Source organism: Arachis ipaensis, chromosome B9 (assembly GCF_059453495.1).
Source record: "Arachis ipaensis isolate K30076 ecotype BB chromosome B9, ASM5945349v1, whole genome shotgun sequence".
NCBI classification, from domain to species: Eukaryota; Viridiplantae; Streptophyta; class Magnoliopsida; order Fabales; family Fabaceae; genus Arachis; species Arachis ipaensis.
Genome location: NC_142444.1, coordinates 149,480,271 through 149,499,822, shown reverse-complemented (window position 1 = coordinate 149,499,822; position 19,552 = coordinate 149,480,271).

The window sequence follows — 19,552 nt, the reverse complement described above, 5'->3', positions numbered from 1 at the left end:
AAAGTTATTAATTAATCTCCGTAAGTTTAATGGCTTAGGTGTTAAAGACACGAAGTGTGTGAACTTGACTTTGATGGAAAAACTTTTGTGGTAGTTTCTGTATAATCTCCATAAACTTTGGGTGAGTAAGCTAAATATATTCCCAATGCTTTGATGGTGGATACTGTGGCTACTAGTAATGCTTCGGGTATTTGACGCAACATCGTGAAGAAAAGATGCAAGAGGGATTATCTTAGAGCACCGGGTCTCTTTCTCAATCCTTATGGTCGGTTTATGGCACCCGAATGGCTGTCTAGCTGAGCTTATTCTTTTGTTCACATCTCTGATACAACCTGAAGATGGAGGATGTATAGTCTCGAAACCATTGGGATTGGAATGTTTTATGCATTCTTATCGACAATGAATTTAAAGCTAGGTTGTCTTTCATCCAACCAGCCTTGCATGGTGATTTCGGTCCTAGATGGGTGTGGAAAAACTCAAGCACAAAGGTTTACTCGGCTAAAAGTGGTTATGATTGGCTTTTGCAAAAGCTTACTCACTAGAATCCTAATGACAATTACCTTTGGCTTTGGCTTCTACGAGTTCCAGAAAAGATTAAACTTTTTCTGTGTCTTGGGATTCAGAATGTATTGCCGACCCATTGGTAGCAACACCGTCCACTACAAGAAAAACGTTGAATACCATCGAAATTAGCATCAGATATTAGTGGTGGATTTACCAGAAGATTTACCAGTGGATATGGCAATAAATTCGAAGGATGAAAAAGTTATCGTTGGATTAGATTTTTGGACGATAAATTCGCTGGTAATATTTGGAGGAAAAAAAGAAAAATTAGCGCGAGCATTACTGTCAGAATTACCGGCGAATAAATCCGCCAGTAAAGTTCAATTAATGGAATACTGCATTTTGGTCATATGCAATGCATTACCGTCGGATTTATCCACCGATAAATCTGACGGTAAACATGATATAAATTCAAAATGCGCAGCCCTCTCCCCTTACTTTCGAGAACACTCTTTTCTCTCCCCATTCTCTTCTCTCTTCTCTCTCCCCTACAACTACCTCTGGTAACCCCTCCGGCCACCCTCCGCCAGCGTTGTCTACCTTCATTCTCCTCCAAAGTCTGTGTAAAGTCGCCTGTATCGTGTTTCGTTGCCTCAAACGGAGTTGCTCCCTCTGTCTCCGCCACCGTTGGAAGAGCTGCCGTTGCCACTCCCTCTGTCACCGGAGTTGTGTCTCTCCTCCGTCGTCCAGGTAGGTTGCCCTCATCCATCTTCTTATTCCATCTTGTTTTCATTTTTTTAAAATAAAAAATCCTAACCCATTTTTGTTCTAACCTCTTTTTTGAACCACCATTCAGTTCCACCTCTACTTCTAGTTCTTCTGTCTGCGGCTACTTCAGTTACTGGCTAAACTTATTTTGATCTTTTGGCTGTAATATTTTTTATGTTTTTATGTCTTGAGAAAGCAAAGAATTTACAGATTTGCAGCTTGTTTGATTGCTGGTCTTGCTTGCATATTACTAGTAAGACTATAAGAGAAACTATGTGCTACTTTTATATTTGTTTTGCAGTATTTATATATTTTACTTGCCTTGTTTGTATGTTTTTATTTCACCAAGTATAAATTTATTGAGAAAGAAAGTATATAAATAACGTTTGTCCAATTTAGGATATTAGAAACAAAATAGTTAAAGTGCAGAGCTTTTTCAAACTATTGGAAGCATAACGGCTTTTGATATTATATTTTGTTATTTCATTACCATTCTAGTTATTTTTGTGGTATACCCAAGAATAAAGAACTGCACTTTATGCAGAAAACACGCAGAGAGATTTAGAAACTGAATATACTTCTATATTTGATATGTAATTCACACCTATTACAATATAGCATACTTTTATATATACATATTCCAAGAATGCATTAGCATAACTAATTGATTCTAAATTCTTTTTAACAGAGTTATAACTAATTCAAACTGATGCTAACTAATTCTAGTTAACTTATTACACACATCACTAATCTCTTCTCTTAACAAAGCACAAAGATTTACTCAGCTAAAAGTCGTTATGATTGGCTTTTGCAAAAGCTTACTCACTAGAATCAGAATGACAATTACCTCTGGCTTTGGCGTCTGCGAGTTCCAAAAAAGATTAAGCTTTTTATGTGTCTTGGGATTCAGAATGTGTTGCCGACCGATAGGTAGTAACACCGTCCACTACAAGAAAAACGCTGAATACCATCGGAATTAGCATTAGACATTAGTGGTGAATTTATCGGAGGATTTACCGGCGGATATGGCAATAAATTCGAAGGATAAAAAAGTTACCGTCGGATTAGATTTTCCGACGATAAATCCGCTGGTAATATTTGGAGAAAAAAAAAGAAAAATTAGCGCGAGCATTACTGTCAGAATTACCGGCGAATAAATCCGTCTGTAAAGTTCAATTAATGGAATGCTGTATTTTGGTTATATGCAATGCATTACCGTCGAATTTATCCACCGATAAATCCGACGGTAAACCTGATCTAAATTCAAAATGCACAGCCCTCTCCCCTCACTTTCGAGAACACTCTTCTCTCTCCCCAATCTCCTCTCTTTTCTCTCTCCCCTGCAACTACCTCTGACAGCCCCTCCGCCAGTGCTGTCCACCTCCATTCTCCTCCAAAGTCTGTGTTAAGTCGCCTGTATCATGTTTCGTTGCCTCAAACGGAGTTGCTCCCTCTGTCTCCGCCACTGTTGGAAGAGCTGCCGCTGCCACTCCCTCTGTCTCCAGAGTTGTGTCTCTCCTCCATCGTCCAGGTAGGTTGTCCTCATCCATCTTTCTATTCCATCTTATTTTCATTTTTTTAAATAAAAAAATCCTAACCCACTTTTGTCCTAACCCTTTCTTTGAACTACCATTCAGTTCCACCTCTGCCTCTGGTTTCTCTGCCCACGGCTACTTTAGTTACTGGCTAAACTTATTTTGATCTTTTGGCTCTAACGTATTTTCTATTTTTATGTCTTGACAAAGCAAAGAATTTATAAATTTGCATCTTGTTTAACTGCTGGTCTTGCTTGCATATTACTGGTAAGACCATAAGAGAAACTGTGTGCTACTTTTATATTTGTGTTTGCGGTATTTATGTATTTTACTTGCCTTGTTTATATGCTTTTATTTCAGTAAGTATACATTTACTGAGAAAGAAAGTATATAAATAACATTTATCTAATTTAGGATATTAAAAACAAAATAGTTAAAGTACAAAGCCTTTTCAAACTATTGGAAGCAAAACGGCTTTTGATATTATATTTTGTTATTTTATTACTATTCTAATTATTTTTGTGGTATTTTTCGTTTATCGATCAGATAGCACATGTATCTAAAAATAAGGATCTTTTGACCACCCTCAAGTAATGTTTTTCTTCTTATTTTTGTGTTACTCTAACTCAGGACTTTATAGCAATGAAGATACATTAATTGATTTAGAAACATCACGAACCAAAGCCAAGAATCAATGAAATATTTACTTTTCATTAAAGCTTGTACATAATGTAAAAAATAATGATATTTTTTAAGTGATAAATTTTTCTATTTCTGTATTGTCAATTATTTTTAGCTTTTTTTTTCTTTAATTTCTGTACAATATAAACCTCAAGTCAAATGTTGAAAACTAAACACATGATATTTCATTTTTTATTTATCTTTTATTTTTTCTTTCTATTTTGCAGTAAATAATTATTTTTTCCAAACTCATCAAATTTGCATTATTATTTACCTTTGGAAATGTATTAGCAGTGGAAAGATAGATTCGATTTTTTTTTCAAACTTCTGGTTGTTTTAGAGTTAATTTTTTTTCTTAGATTGGATTCAATTCAATGCACTTCCTATTTTTTGTTTTGTATATGTGACAGCACAGCCTTTCTTCTTGGAGCTACACAACAACTTGAAATGATGTTTGATACTGCTTGTGTTTTTACAACAGCATATACATTAAATGTGTGGTTATAGCACTCATATATGCGCTCTAGGTAAGTCATATACTATTGATAATGCACAGTCATTTCTTTAATATGCTGACAATTTTGCAAGCCTTAATTTTCTTGAGTATTGAATAGTAGAAATAGGTAAAAGAAAGAGATTTGATGACTAATTTTTTGTATACTCGCTTAGTCTTATCGCGTCATCACTTAAGATTGAATATGACCCATTTTAAGTCTGGACCACACTCTATCCTATGATGACAAGGTAATATTTCTCATGTCAAATAATCGTAGTAACTTTTTTGTCATTGTCTATTTGTCCAATTTGATAGTGGAATCTGATCGGTTAGTATCATTTTTCATAACAATTGATATCCTTTTTTTTGTAGATTCATGATAAGTTGTTGACTATAGTTTTATACCATTTTGTTCAATTTTTGTAATGAGGGTTTGGTGCATTTTAAATTTGATTTTTCTGCTTAATTGAATTTTCTTTTTTTTTTATTGATAAACTTTGATATTTAAATTTGTTTGTGAACTTTCAACTAAAAATTATAGACAAATTATTATAAGAAATATAAAATTTTGAATTTTGTTAGTTTAGATATTATTAAATTTAAATATTTAAAATTATATATTAAATTTTTAAATAAATTTTTTTAAAAAATTAAAATTTAAGTTTATTGTCGGATTTACCATCAGTTAAATCCGCCGGTAACTATTAATTTAATTATTAATAATAAATAATATATTATCGTCATATTTATCGAAAAAAATCCGACCGTAACAAGCTCCAGAATTTTGCCATTTAAAAGTTTATATCCGCTGTTAAATCTGCCGATAATTAGCAGCAGACGAAAAAATCTGTTGGTAAACAGTTACTGGTGAGGTTTATACCGTTAGATTTATTCCGCTGCTAAATTCGATAGTAAATAGGTTAATGACGAATTTTTTTAGTAACTCCGACGGTATTCAGCATTTTTTTTGTAGTGATCGTAGCCTTGTTGGCTCCCCTATCTGTCAACACTACAACTTGGTAGAGAAAAATATTTTTCATTGCTTTAAGGATTGCACAAAAGTCCTGCTAGTTTGAAATCATTTGGATTTTGATCAGACGGTGGCTGATCTTGGCAGAAATTTTTATAGCTGGATCGAATATAATACGCATGCTCGAGAGTTTCTTTTCTCGATTGGTGGCTTTATGGTGGATTTGGCGTGACCATAATAATAACATTTTTAATACTGATGATTCATGGAATACTTCAAAGGTGGTTCGTTTAATAAAACACGAAGCAAAGGATTATAATTCGAATTCTTCTCCTTTTTTCTGGATTTCTCCCCTTGTCTTCATGATTAAACTTAATTATGATGCTAGTGTCTTAGAATATCAGCGTGTGGCCTGATTTTGGGTGTTTTTGGGATCACTTGGGAAATTGGATCAAGGACTGCTCTGACATGCTTCCAGAGGGTGACATTGTTTGGTGCAAATTTGTTGGGCCAACTGTGGAGAGCTCTTGACTACCGAGGAGATTTCGGGGAGGAATCAAGTGAGTGAACATAAGATGAGAAGACACCACATCCAACTCAAAACCTTAAGGTGTCAAGTTAATGGGTCTCTTATCTTATAAACTCTTCACTCTTCCTTGCTTTCAACACTCCTCACACTTGCAACATTAACAATCTCCCCCTCAAGTGTGAGCCTCCACATCAAGCATCAACTTCCCCTCTTTCTAGCTCCTTCACCACGGGTATTCGTCCATCACACCGCCGCAAAACACCGCGGGACACGCTGCCCAGACCACCTTTGTCGGGAAGACTTTCGATGTTTCACCTTGAATACCCCTTAAAACCAGACCGATTAAACCATCGGCTCTGATATCACTTGTTGGGCCAACCGTGGAGAGCTCTCGACCACCAGGAAGATTCGGGGAGGAATCAAGTGAGAGAACATAAGATGAGAAGACATCACATCCAACTCAAAACCTTAAGGTGTCAAGTTAATGGGTCTCTCATCTTATAAACTCCTCATTCTTCCTTGCTTTCAATACTTCTCACACTTGCAATATTAACAAAATTGTAGGCCATGGAATTGTGATTTCAGAGAAATCATTTGTCAAACTAACTCCATTGAAGCTTATCATGCTAGTGTTCAATTTTCTTCTGGAGTGCATCAAGATCTCATTGGCAAAATTCAAAAGTTATGCAACATGAACTAGTCGGTGAATTCGAACATTATTCAATATTGCACTTCCTCTTAGTTTTTTCTACCTTTTGGTTTGTTTATCTTTAGTCACTAAAAAAAAAAAAGGAAAAGTATTTTGCGATCAACTGTTTATCCTTATATAAATGATCCGTAATAAAGAAATTAGTTATTGTATTCGACAATATTGTAAGTACCTAAGAAACAAACAATTTTTTAAATAAATATAATCTTCCAAGTTCGTTATATATGCTAACAAAGTGCAACTTTTAGTAGTCCTTACTCCTTGTATTTTTCTTATGTCTAGATCACAATAATAAATTTCTTGTGTTTTCAATTAAATGTCTTGACTTCTGATGAGAGTCAAATGAATAATCTCCACAAAATCTAGTTAAATTAAGTCAGATCTCTGATAAAATAATTCAATAACAAAACCCTACAATTACAAAGATCATCAAATCCAAAATATGTGGATAGCTGAAACAGGTAATATGAAAGCAGATTGAGATAATGGCATCAACATGGCAGTTGATTAATTAGTTGAAATGGGACATTGCAACCTGCATGGGACTGTATCCACATATGTAAGTGCTATCCAACCATTATTATTATTATTATTATTATTATTATTATTATTTTATGAGTTCACCAAGAATCCAACTCTTGACCTTTCGGATCTAGAGCTCTAATACCATGTCATGATACCACTTATCCGGGAGGCTTATGCTGATGGGAAAAGATAACACTAATGGTTATATCTCTAAAACTCCCTAAACCTCCATTGTGCACATTGTATAAATATTCCATTGACTCTCCATATTTTCTCTTATTTTATTTATTTAATTTTCACTGACATATATGCTGCATATATATAGATATATAGTTCTGGAATGGCACTTTAGCATTCACATATACCCATCACTACTTTTTTCTGACATAGACAAAAAAAGTTGCGAGTGAAAAATTTTAACGAAAATAATTCATCACTTTATGATGAGATAACAAACACATGCATCTATTAGTTGCATGTGTTAAGTACATACTTTTTATTCAATTCATTGTAGCTTTTGTTTTTGTGTGCTAACCAGTTGCACACTGAATTTTTTATTTCTTTTTTTTTTTAATTTATGTGCTATTATTATTTCATTATCAGATACAATAAAGTCAACAATTTAGAATTGTCTTATTTTATATTTATTAATTATTTTTAAAATAAATACATAATATTAAATATAATAAATATATAATTTTAGATATCATATATATAAAATTATAGATGTTAAATCAAATAAAATAATTTTATATTATTATTTTTTTAAAATTTCTGCAATAAAGTATGTGGTCTTCAATTCTTGTCAATGTCCAATAATCTCTTTAATTAAGTTTCTCAGTAATTAATAAAGGAGCTAAGCTAGCACATTAAAACAAAAATGTGTTAGTAAGTTAAGTATTTTCTCAGAGAAAAGAGGTATTAATCATTGTTAAAATAGTTGATAAGAATTAAATTTATATAGGTGTTTTTAAAGCTTGCAAAAATAATTAACCTGTGATGATCGGTGCTAAACCTAGCCATACAATATTTTACAGACTAAAAAATAAAAAATAAAAATCTTAATTAGGCACAAAGAGCTTCCCTAATCAGTGACTAGTTCTCCTCTGATTTGGGCATCGGAAGGGACTAATTTGATTAAACTTTACTCCAAACTTTACAACCACATACCCTTTAAATTTAGATATAGCTTTTACCCGTTCTTAGTTAGTAACGAACTTTGGCTTTTCTTTTCTTTCTAAAAGCTTTGTAAAATGAAACTTTGTACTGTTATTCACAATTAGAAATTATACAAGAGCTAACACTTAAATGAAAAAGTGAAACTATATCTAACAGGGAAAAAAAAAATAGTAGGGTAGTTTGAATCGATTTTGAAAAAATAAAACTAATTCAATCCGAAATATATAATTTGTTGTGGTTGAATTTGAATTAATTTATTTTATTCTTAAAAAATAAATTTTAAGATTTTATTATTAAAAATAAAAATAATTTAATGAAATAAAATAAATAAATACATCTCATTTTATATTCATGCAAAATATTCGTTAAATAATAATATTAATACATGAATAAGATAAAAAAAATATAACAAATTAAATATATTATAAATAAAATCTTAAATTTAATAATAAAATAATAATATTATATCACATGATTTTGATTGAATTGAATGGATTTCGAAAAATAAATTTAAAATTATATTTAATTCATGTAGTTTAATTTATTAAAAATATAGTTTGATCAAATTTAAATTAACATTTTATTATTATTTTTATTTAGATTAAATTAAATAGACAATTTTATTTGAATAAATTTAAATTCAAACAACCTAGAATAATTAAAAAAAAAAAGCATAGCGTGTGATGAGTGTGAGTGTGAGGAAGTCAACTAGTCCAACTAAGCAACAACGCGTGGACCATATTTTTCTATGCTAAACCCATAAATATATGATATATTGGAATCCAGTTTTCTTGCAATATTGGTGTCATATATATGCTCAGTCCAATCAAAGTGGCTCTTATGTTCAAGGAAGAACTTGGAAATTGCATCACAATGTTCCTTCTTATGGTGACTAAATCAGTTATGGCAGCACTTCTTATTCCTCCAAATAAGTTAAGTTTGAAAATAATAATGAGAGCTAGCTACTTGCTTGATTTTATGCAAAGAGAAAGCATAAGGAGTCAATGGAGTATATATTCAATATGTACAATGGGAATTTAGGAATATTTAATTTAGTAGGATATTAAATGTTTATTATTTCTGGTACTCGGATAGTTATTCTGAATAGTATAGGTGTATTGTGTTTGAGAAATTAGTAGTATTTTATTCTAGATGTTCATTTTTTAACTTATATTGGGCCGAATAAATAATCTATTGTACACATTATACAGATACTCCATTGACTCTCTAGCAGAATTCTTATGCAAATTCATTGAAAACACATATGCACGTTTAATTTGATTTATATATAGAAGTATTTATAAGGATCTATATTTTAAAGATAAAATATATTTTTATTTTTAAAATTTGTCAAAATTTAAAAATATATCAAAGTTTTATTTTATTTTAATTTTATTTTAAAAATTTTTTTATTTGCATCAAATGTACTATTGTTAACTAAATTTTCAAAGAATTCAAAATTAATATAGTAATAACACTTGACAATTAGGAGTTAATTATTTGTGTCGAAAGTTATCCTTACAAAATTATTGCTAAATTGATTCTGAAATTTTTTGAAAAATTAACGACTAGAGGTATATTTAATGCAAATTAAAAAAATTTAAAACAAAATTAAAACAAAATAAAAGTTAAAACTTAATAGTACTTTTAACAAATTTTAAAAATAAAATTAAAAGTATATTTTATCCTATTTTCAATAAATTTTTATACAACTTTTAAAGAGTGAATGAGTGATGATAAATATACTATAATTAATCATCCTAAGTGTACAACTAAATTATAATTTTAAGTATATAAAAATAACTAGCCAATCTCGATACAAAATTATTTACTTGACATTTGATAGATTTTTTTAGGATATATCTAATATCTTAAGAGCATATGTTAAGATAATAAATTAATTTTTTTTAAATACAAAAAATTTAAGTTTTTAAAATTTTTATTTTTTATTTATTAAAAAAAATTAAAATATTATATTAATATAATAATCTTGTCTTTAGAACACATGTTATTTAAACTTTTTTTTTATTAAATCAGTGTTAACTCATCAATTACAAATTTAATTATTCTATCATGATAAATTATTTATTATTCTAGTAGTTAATTATTTAATTTAAAAATTATATAAATTAATATAAAGATATGTAATTAATTTAATAGTTAATTTTTAGTGTACTATAAGTTTTTTTTATACCTTACAAAATTCAGAAATTAATAACAGAATTTTTTTTTATAGTACGAAAATTTGGAGGATTTATCATTCCTTTTAAACATTATTGTAATAAGTGGAGTATATGAAAGTTGAATGATTAAGTATTATTTTGTATTTTTCAACAAAAGTCTTCATGAGCTAGTTGTTCCTGATTTTTGTTTTTTTGGTGTCTTTAATATCCGTTCTTACTGATTAATTGTGCGTATGATCTCGCTGCTGCATTAATTATTTGCGGATTATTACGAATTTGAATGTCGTCTCATCACACACACAGAGAGTATATATACATGTCATGATCCTATTGATCCATTAAATAATTAATTGAGGAATGTTGGTTTGTCTAACTTAATAATATAATATAATACTTCATCGTGCTTTTAAGTCATCCATGCATGATACACATGATGTTGAAATTAAATTAGCATCTTATAGAGTTGGTACGGTGTTGCTCTATTAATTATAGTGACGCTTCTGCTTCAAAAAGTGTTTTATATATATTAAGTTCTAGATAATTTAGACAATAAAGCAAAAACAATATAATACGTCATTTGACGTCTTAGGAATAATAATAATAATAATAATAATAATAATAATAATATTTTTATCAGACTTTGATATGTATAATTATTTTTGAGTAATAATAAATTTAATTTATCATCTTTTTAAACTAAATTAATAATTATGTTTAATTTTTTTTATTAAAATACACTAGCAAATTATTAGTATTGAATAAAATAAAATAGATATATATCGTACATTAAAAATTAAACCCATAGTATTAATAATATGATTATTCTATTAATATTATATATTATCACAAGATTAGAATTAATGAATATTTAGCAATATAAAAAATGTAAATTTTTTGTCTATTATTAAAATTTAATTATTTACATAGTATAACTAATAATTAAAGAATGATGATTTATAATAAACTTCAAGAGTTGTTTGTATATATATATAGTCATATACAATTATTTAAATTGAAATATATATAATAAATTTATAAATATAAACATCATAGTATTGTAAAAAATTGACTAACTTTTTGTAAAGCACTTGTTAGTCAGCATTGTTGATTTGATGTCACTTCTCATCGTCTTTTATAGTGTAATTTTCATAGTTTGTTTTTTAATAAATTTGAGTGTTTTTACATAATAATAATAATAATAATAATAATAATAATAATAATAATAATAATAATAATAATAATAATAATAATAATTAAAAAAAAAAGGAAAATATTACTGTTTTGAATATTAAGGATGTTGTCTAGTAGTAATGCATTTATCAAAAGGAAGTGTTTGTCTAATAGGGGGAGACAGTTTCTTCTCTTGTAGGTTAGGTTAGAACTTAATTAAGAATCGTAATCATTACTACGGTATTAATGAAGTTAGTTGGATTAATGTTTACAAATTTCTTGCTATAGAGTTCAATTATTTGAAACTTAGAAGAGGTTTATCACATAAAAAGTCCACACGGGAAGACTTTATTAATTTTCATAAAAGTGTTCTTTACACTAAAATTGGTATAGCTAAGCTAAAAGTCTAGAAGATTGTTCTTGAGCATGTTTCAAATAATTTTCATCCGAAATGTTTGGTAACCAAAGAAAATCAGCCAAAAACAATCATAACTTACCTTAATTAGTATTTATTAATTGTTACGATAATTAATAAATACTAAATAAGACAAATTCTGGTTATTATTTTTGTCTCCCTAATATTACTGAATTTTTATCTTATATTAAATTCATTCATTTATTAGCATAATGTTAAACTATGTGTTTGGTCAAAACAGAAATTACACCTTGAGTCAAACAAACATAAAAAAAAGCAATTGATAATAGTGTTCTGAGGGTTACATAAAACTGGATTGTATTTGAGCTTGAATATAAAGCCCAAATTCTTAGTGAGGTGGTTTTCAACTTGGTCTGCGTCAGGCAGTCGTCGTCCGAGTTGTTTGTGAAAAGATGGGGATGGTACCTGCAAAACACTCCGATACCTAAATCAGCAAGGGTTTTAGTAGATTTAAGTATATTAGAACTTAAATACACATAAGGGTGTCAATGTATTTATCCACCAAAGGGGAGTTGTCACCCTTAGCATTTTGTCCGACCTCTTAAGAGGTCGGTTATGTGGTAGATATTCTTTGAACTTTTATGCGCTTTTAGATCTTATTTATGTTTTGAGTCACGTATAAATAAATAGTATTTAGGATTATAAATAACTATAGTCCTCACGTTCCTGTTAAAATTTTTTTGTGAGATTTTACTGATAAAAATTAGTTTTATTTGTCTTTATCTAATACTTAAAATGATTAAATAAGTAATTTTATAATATAATACAAAAATTTTCATAACAAAAAATTTAAAATTTGATTTTTGATACTTTATGATCTTCAAATAATTTTAATGTAAGGCCAAAAAATATGCTTAATTCACACTTCAAGTCTTTCTATAAAAAAAATTACGTAAAAAAAATGTTATATAATATATTTTTTTATGGACTTCTACCTGACAGATTATTAAGTCTTCGAAAAATAATTTCAAAATTTCTCCGACTATATATATATATATCTGTAAATCAATATATGTATTTCTAGAATAATCGAAAGGTAGAGCTTAAAGAATAAGAAATAATACAAGTTGAAGTAGTGCATGATGAGTAGAGACTACGTTTGGGAATGAACTGAATTAAAGGCTTGAAGTGTGGATTGTGGAAAGACTGAATTATTTATGAAGATGAAGCTAAGTAAGCCTTAAAGACAACAATGAATGTGGAATAATAATATTATAAATAATAATACTAGTGAGGAGATAATTAAGTACTCTCAAATAATTACCAATGACTCTTTACTTCAAAATTCATGTTATAGATAGATAAGTAAACTTATATTTTCTCCAATTTATTGAGAGAAAAAAGTGCAAAAATTATTATATCAATAGATACTATGTTAAATAATGTCACAATCTTTTGGGGTTTGATATATGATTTACTACTTTAACTATTTTAAAAATAAGGCCGTCACGAAGTCAATTCTTTTTACAGTTTAAATTGATTGAAAAAATAAATAAATAATTATATTTTTAATGTACTTTTTTATGTAATAATTTTTTTATTTGTGTAAATTTTTGCATTGATTTTTTTTAATTTATCTTATATTAATTTTTTTTAATTTAATAAGAATTGAACTCTAAATTTTTTTTCATAAAAATTCTAAAATTATGTGATGAAATCAATTTTTTCTAAAACTCAAGTTTATATAAAAAAAAAATACATGAATTATATATATATATATATAAAAGGAGTATTTAAAATTGATCCAGACCAAATAAAACCAAAAAAACTAAAAAATTACGTTTTGTTATTCTTTTTACAGTTCGATTCAGTTTTTTATTCTGACATTAAAAATTCTAATCGAACCGAATCGATTCACCTAAAAACGTAACAAAACCATTAACCCAACCCCCAAATCAAATAAACCTAACTTTCTAAACCTAGTGCAGATGAAGAACCCCCCCCCCCGGGACCTCCCACCAGTGCTGAACCCCTTCCTCCTAGCACCTCCCAGCGTCGAACACCTTCCTCCCAACACCGTTGTCCTCCACAGTCCACAGCACTGTCACTAAGTCGTCGGACAACACCCTCACAGAAAGGACCCTCGTGGACAGCACCCATAATACCGTTTTCATCCTCGCGGGCAGCACCCACAGCACCATCTCCTCCACATGCCGTCTCTCTCAACGTACCAGGAGGCAGGAGCTATCATCGTCTTCGCGCATAGCAGCTGCCGAGTTAGATATGGAGCCTCCGAATCAATTATTTTCAATTTCTGTTCAATATATTTGTTTAGTGTATTTGTTCAATATATTTGTTGTTGATTGTTGTTCATTGTTCAATATATTTGTTGTTGATTTTTTAAAATTGCTAGTATTTTTTATTTTGTTTGAATTTCTGCTTATGTTTTTCTATTATTCGTTCAGTGTATTTGCTCAATGTATTTGTTGTTGATTTTTAAAATTGCTAGTAATTTATTTTGTTATATTTCTGCTTATAATTTTTTAATTATTTGTTCAATGTATTTGTTATTGATTTTTTAAAATTGCTAGTAATTTTATTTTGTTGTTCAATGTATTTATTTATGCAGTTGTTCAAGTGAGAATATGGACGACACTGCTGGAGGAGCAATAGGAGCAGTTGTTACTACAACAACAACAACAACAACAACAACAACAACAAAGTCTTGTTCCACTAAGTGGGGTCGGCTACATGAATCAAACGACGCCATTGTACCCTGTCATGTATCATGTCTATAGAGAGACCGTTTACATGTAGATCTCGTTTGACCACCTCATGGATGGTCTTCTTAGGTCTTCCTTTGCCTTTCGCCCCTTGTCCATCTTCCATCTCATCTACCCTCCTGACTGGATGTTCTATCGGTCTTCTTTTCACATGTCTAAACCACCTGAGACGCGATTCAACCATCTTTTCCACAATTGGTGCTACTCCAACTCTCTCCCTTATATCTTCATTCCTTGTTTTATCCGATCGCGTATGACCACTCATCCATCTCAACATCTTCATCTCTGCCACACTCAACACTCCGTACCATAAAGCATAGCCGGTCTTATAGCGGTGCGATAGAATTTACCTTTAAGTTTTAAAGGAACTTTTTTGTCGCATATAAAACCAGATGCACTCCGCCATTTTTACCAACCTGCTTGGATCCTATGATTTACATCCTGTTCAATCTCTTCATTATCCTGTATAATGCACCCAAGATACTTAAAACTTTTAACTTTTCGTAGGATGTTTTCTCCAATCTTCACCTCTATATTAGGATTTTTCCTTCTCAGACTGAACTTACATTCCATATATTCCATCTTGCTACGGCTTATGCGCAGACCATACGCTTCTAAAGCTTCTCTCCATAACTCCAACTTCTTATTTAGGTCTTCCATTGACTCTCCCATAAGGACGATATCATCGGCAAAAAGCATGCACCATGGCACAGGCTCTTGGATGTGCTCTGTGAGTACTTCCAAGACTAATGTGAAAAGGTATGGACTTAAGGATGATCCCTGGTGTAATCCTATACCAATAAAAAATTCCTCTGTCACACCACCTTGAGTCTTCACACTAGTTGTGGCCCATCATACATGTCTTTAATTGCACGAATATATGTGATTATTAACCTCCTCTTTTCTAAAACTTTCCATAAGACCTCCCTTGGTACCCTATCATACGCTTTTTCCAAATCAATAAACACCATATGTAGATCCCTTTTATTACTATGATACCTCTCCATCATCCTTCTTATAAGGTATACCGCTTCAGTGGTAGATCTGCTTGGCATGAATCCAAATTGGTTCTCTGTTACTTGTGCCTCTTTTCTCAATAAGAGCGGTTGTTACTCTTCCGAATAAATCAGCAAGCATCAGATCTTCAAATGTATTGTCTGTTGCGCCAGCTCCTCATAGAAACACAAGGAAGCTTGCTAGAGGCCAAGGAAAGAGGCGGGCTGTTGAAGAAGCTCCTGTTGATGACACCACTGAAACTGAGACTGACAAAGGTAAGAGAAAGCCTTATAGACCTAGGTCTTGGACATGGGACCACTTTGCTAAAGATGAAACTAGTAATCCACAGTATCCTAGAGCTAAATGCAATTGGTGTGGGTCTAGTTATGCTTGTGATACACATAAAAATGATACCAGTAACATGAAAAACTACTTGTTGTCGTAATGCAAAAAAATTTCGAAGGAGATACATTTTCTGCTATGTCTTCTGATATTGATCCTTGTAGACAAGCCCTTGTTAGAATGATTATTGTGGATGAATTGCCTTTTCGCATGTTGAGAGAGAGAGTTTTCGTTATTATATGAGTTGTTTGCAACCCAATGTTCTAATTCCTGGAATGTTCATAGTTGCTAGGAATTATTGGAAGCTTTATTTGAATGAAAAAACTAAGTTAACGTCTATTTTTAATCAACCAAATCAAAATATTTGTTTGATAACTAATTGTTGGTCATTTGTGCAAAACTTGAACTATCTTGCCTTAGCTGCTCATTACATTGATGCTAATTGAAAATTGCAAAAAAGAATTTTGAATCTTTGTGCTATCAAGAATCACAAAGGGTAAACAATTGATAAGAAGATTGAGAGATGTTTGTTGAAATGAGACATATCGCGAAATTTTTCTATAACTGTTGATAATGCTTAGTTCAAATGATGCTGCTATTTCTTACTTGAAAAGTAGAATGGAGGATTAGAACTCACATCCACTGAAGGGAGAATTTTTGCATGTTAGATGTTGTGCTCATATTTTAATTCCTATTATGAATGATGGATTGAGAGAAATGCATGATTAAATTTTAAAGATTAGGAATGCAGTTACACATGTGCATGCATTACTAGATCATATTAAGAGGTTTAAAGGCCATGATTAAAGAAGCTAGAATTAAGAAAAAAGGCACTGTACATTTAAATGTTCCTACCAATATCATATAGAACTCTACCTTTTTAATATTTGAAAGTGCTTTGAAGTCTCGAAAGGCATTTAAAAAATTGGGGGAGAGAAATTCAGAATATACTATGATGGCTGGTGAGATCCCTGAGTCTGATCGAGGATTGGGAGAATGCAAGATATTTTGTCAAGTTTTTAAAAATATTTTATAATATAACTGACAAAGTTTTTGGTTCAACATTTGTTACACATCTTCTCAATATTTTAATAATTTTTGTAAAATATTATCTACACTTAAGCATTGGATGAAAAGTTTAGATCTAGTGTTTCAAATATGGCTGAGAAAATGAAGTCCAAGTATGATAAGTATTAGAGAAACATAAAAAGAATACAAATATGATCATTTTTATTGCAGTGGTTCTTGATCCTAGGTATAAGCTTCAGTTGATGAAGTGGAGATTTGAGAAATTGTATGAAAAATATGCTGATTTTTTTACTTCAAAAGTGAAGGAGACGATTTTCTAGGTGTTTGATAGCTATAGATTGTTTGGTGGGATTAGTAACTATTAAAGATCTATTCGTTAAGATCCTCCTGAAATTCGCACACAAGAGCTTGATGCAAATGAAACTTTTTTTTGTTATGGAATTTGAGAAGGAAATGCAATTTAATTAGAGAGTTAACAAGAATGATGTGTATTTATATCTTATGGAGTTATTGGAGAAGAGTAATGGCGTGCGATTTCACATCTTAAACTGGTGAAAAATAAATTTCACTAAATATTCAATTCTTGAGCAGATTGCAAGAAATGTCTTAGTCATGCCGGTTTTCACAATAGTTTCAGAATCGACATTTAGTACTGGATGAAGGGTGTTGAATAATTATCGAAGTTCTCTAATTCCGACGATAGCTAAAGCATTAATTTATATGCAAAATTGACTCCAAAACTCTCCAAAATTTGTTCTTGAGGAGCTCATTGAGAATTTGGAGAAATTGAAATTAGGTAAGCTCAAGTTTCGATTGATAATTTTTTTTATTATTTATTTTGTAGAAGTTGCACCCACTCCTTATCCGAATAAAAAAGATTCTGGTGTTGAGTATAATTGAGTACATCTTGTCATGGTATGAATTATTCTCTTTAATATTAGAATATATAACTAGATTAGAATTTTTTTTACCGGTGTATTATTATTATTATTATTATTATTATTATTATTATTATTATTATTAGAATATTAGTTCAAATCTGTCTCCAAGGATTTAAAAGCGGTTATTTTAGTCCTAAAAAAATTAATACATAGATCAATTTTCAAGATTTTACTCCGGCAGATAAATCAATCCCAAGTTTATTTTCTGGCAAAGTAATTACCCAAATTAGTCTTCAAGAATTTTAAAAGCGGACATTTTATTCCTAAAAAAAATTAATACACAGATTAATCTCGAACGTTTTTCTCTGTCAGACATAACAGTCTCCTGTCCATTTTACTTTTACTATATGTCAACCTTTATTATTATTAACTTAGCTCTGTGCATGTCAACGATGACACTAGCATATTAATACACTTTTTTTGTTAGAAACAAGTAAGGTGAATAATGATGTTTTGAAATCTAAATTAAAATATTTTCTTTTAAAATAAACATATCTTTTAAAATAAGACATCTTTTAATTATATTAAATACAAAAATATCAAATAGTTTCAACCTTAAATTTTTTTAGAATAATCTCTGATAATTATTTTGATTATTATTATTATTATTATTATTATTATTATTATTATTATTATTATTATTATTATTATTGAGTGAACATATATATATATACTTTTTATATTATAAATACATGCATAAAAATTTAATGAATAAATTTATTATTATTTTTGGGGTTTTTTACTTAAATAAAATTTATAGAACCCAAATTTACTAGATTCCCCTGAAATGACATCTGCAACGTGATTACCTCTTCCTATTATTATATAAATCGTCCTAGGCTGTGTAGGATTAAATAAAATGTAAACCATTTCAGCTTGTAACGATTAATGCATGATCTAGTAAGAGAAACAAAGGGTAAATCGTGCCAGGGTCCATATGTATAATAGGTTTAACATGTTGTTGGGCTAAACCTCATTGGACTGCCACGATTTACACACAAAGAAGACCCTATTCACCCTGGCACGATTTATGTATAATAGGGTACTTTTATTTATAATATTTTAATTTAAATTATATCTATTTAAATTTTAACTTAAAAAATAAAAATATAATTTTTATAATTTCAATTATTAATTTCATTAATAAGATTAAATTAAATTAAAAAAAGAAATACTAACAAATTATAATAAAAAGAGTACTAAATTTTAATATATAAATTTAAATTTTTTTCTTTAAAAAAATGTCAAAAAGAGTTAAAAAATATAATTTTAAATAATATAAATTCATATTGTTTTGAATAACATAAATTTAAGTTTTTATGAAATTTCTAGTATTTATTGTTCATATGATTTTTTTTAATCATTTTTATTGATATGTATTTTTTATAAAATTTTGTTTGTCATTTTATAAAAACTTAAATTTATGTTACTCAAAACTACATAAATTTATATTATGCAAAATTATATTTTTTAACACCCTTTGACATTTTTTAAAAAAACTTAAATTTATGTATTAAAATTTAATACTCTTTTTATTATAATTTGTTAGTATTTTTTTATTTAGTTTGCTTTTTTTAATATAATTAATAATTAAAATTTATATGAAGTCAAATAAAAAATGACAAAAAAATTCTATAAAAAATATGCATTAATAAAAATGATTAAAAAAATTATATAAACAATGAATACTAAAAATTTTATAAAAACTTAAATTTATGTTACTTAACACAGCATAAATTTATATTATGCAAAATTAATATTTTTTAACAGCTTTTGACATTTTTTTTAAAGAAAAAACTTAAATTTATATATTAAAATTTAGTACTCTTTTATTAT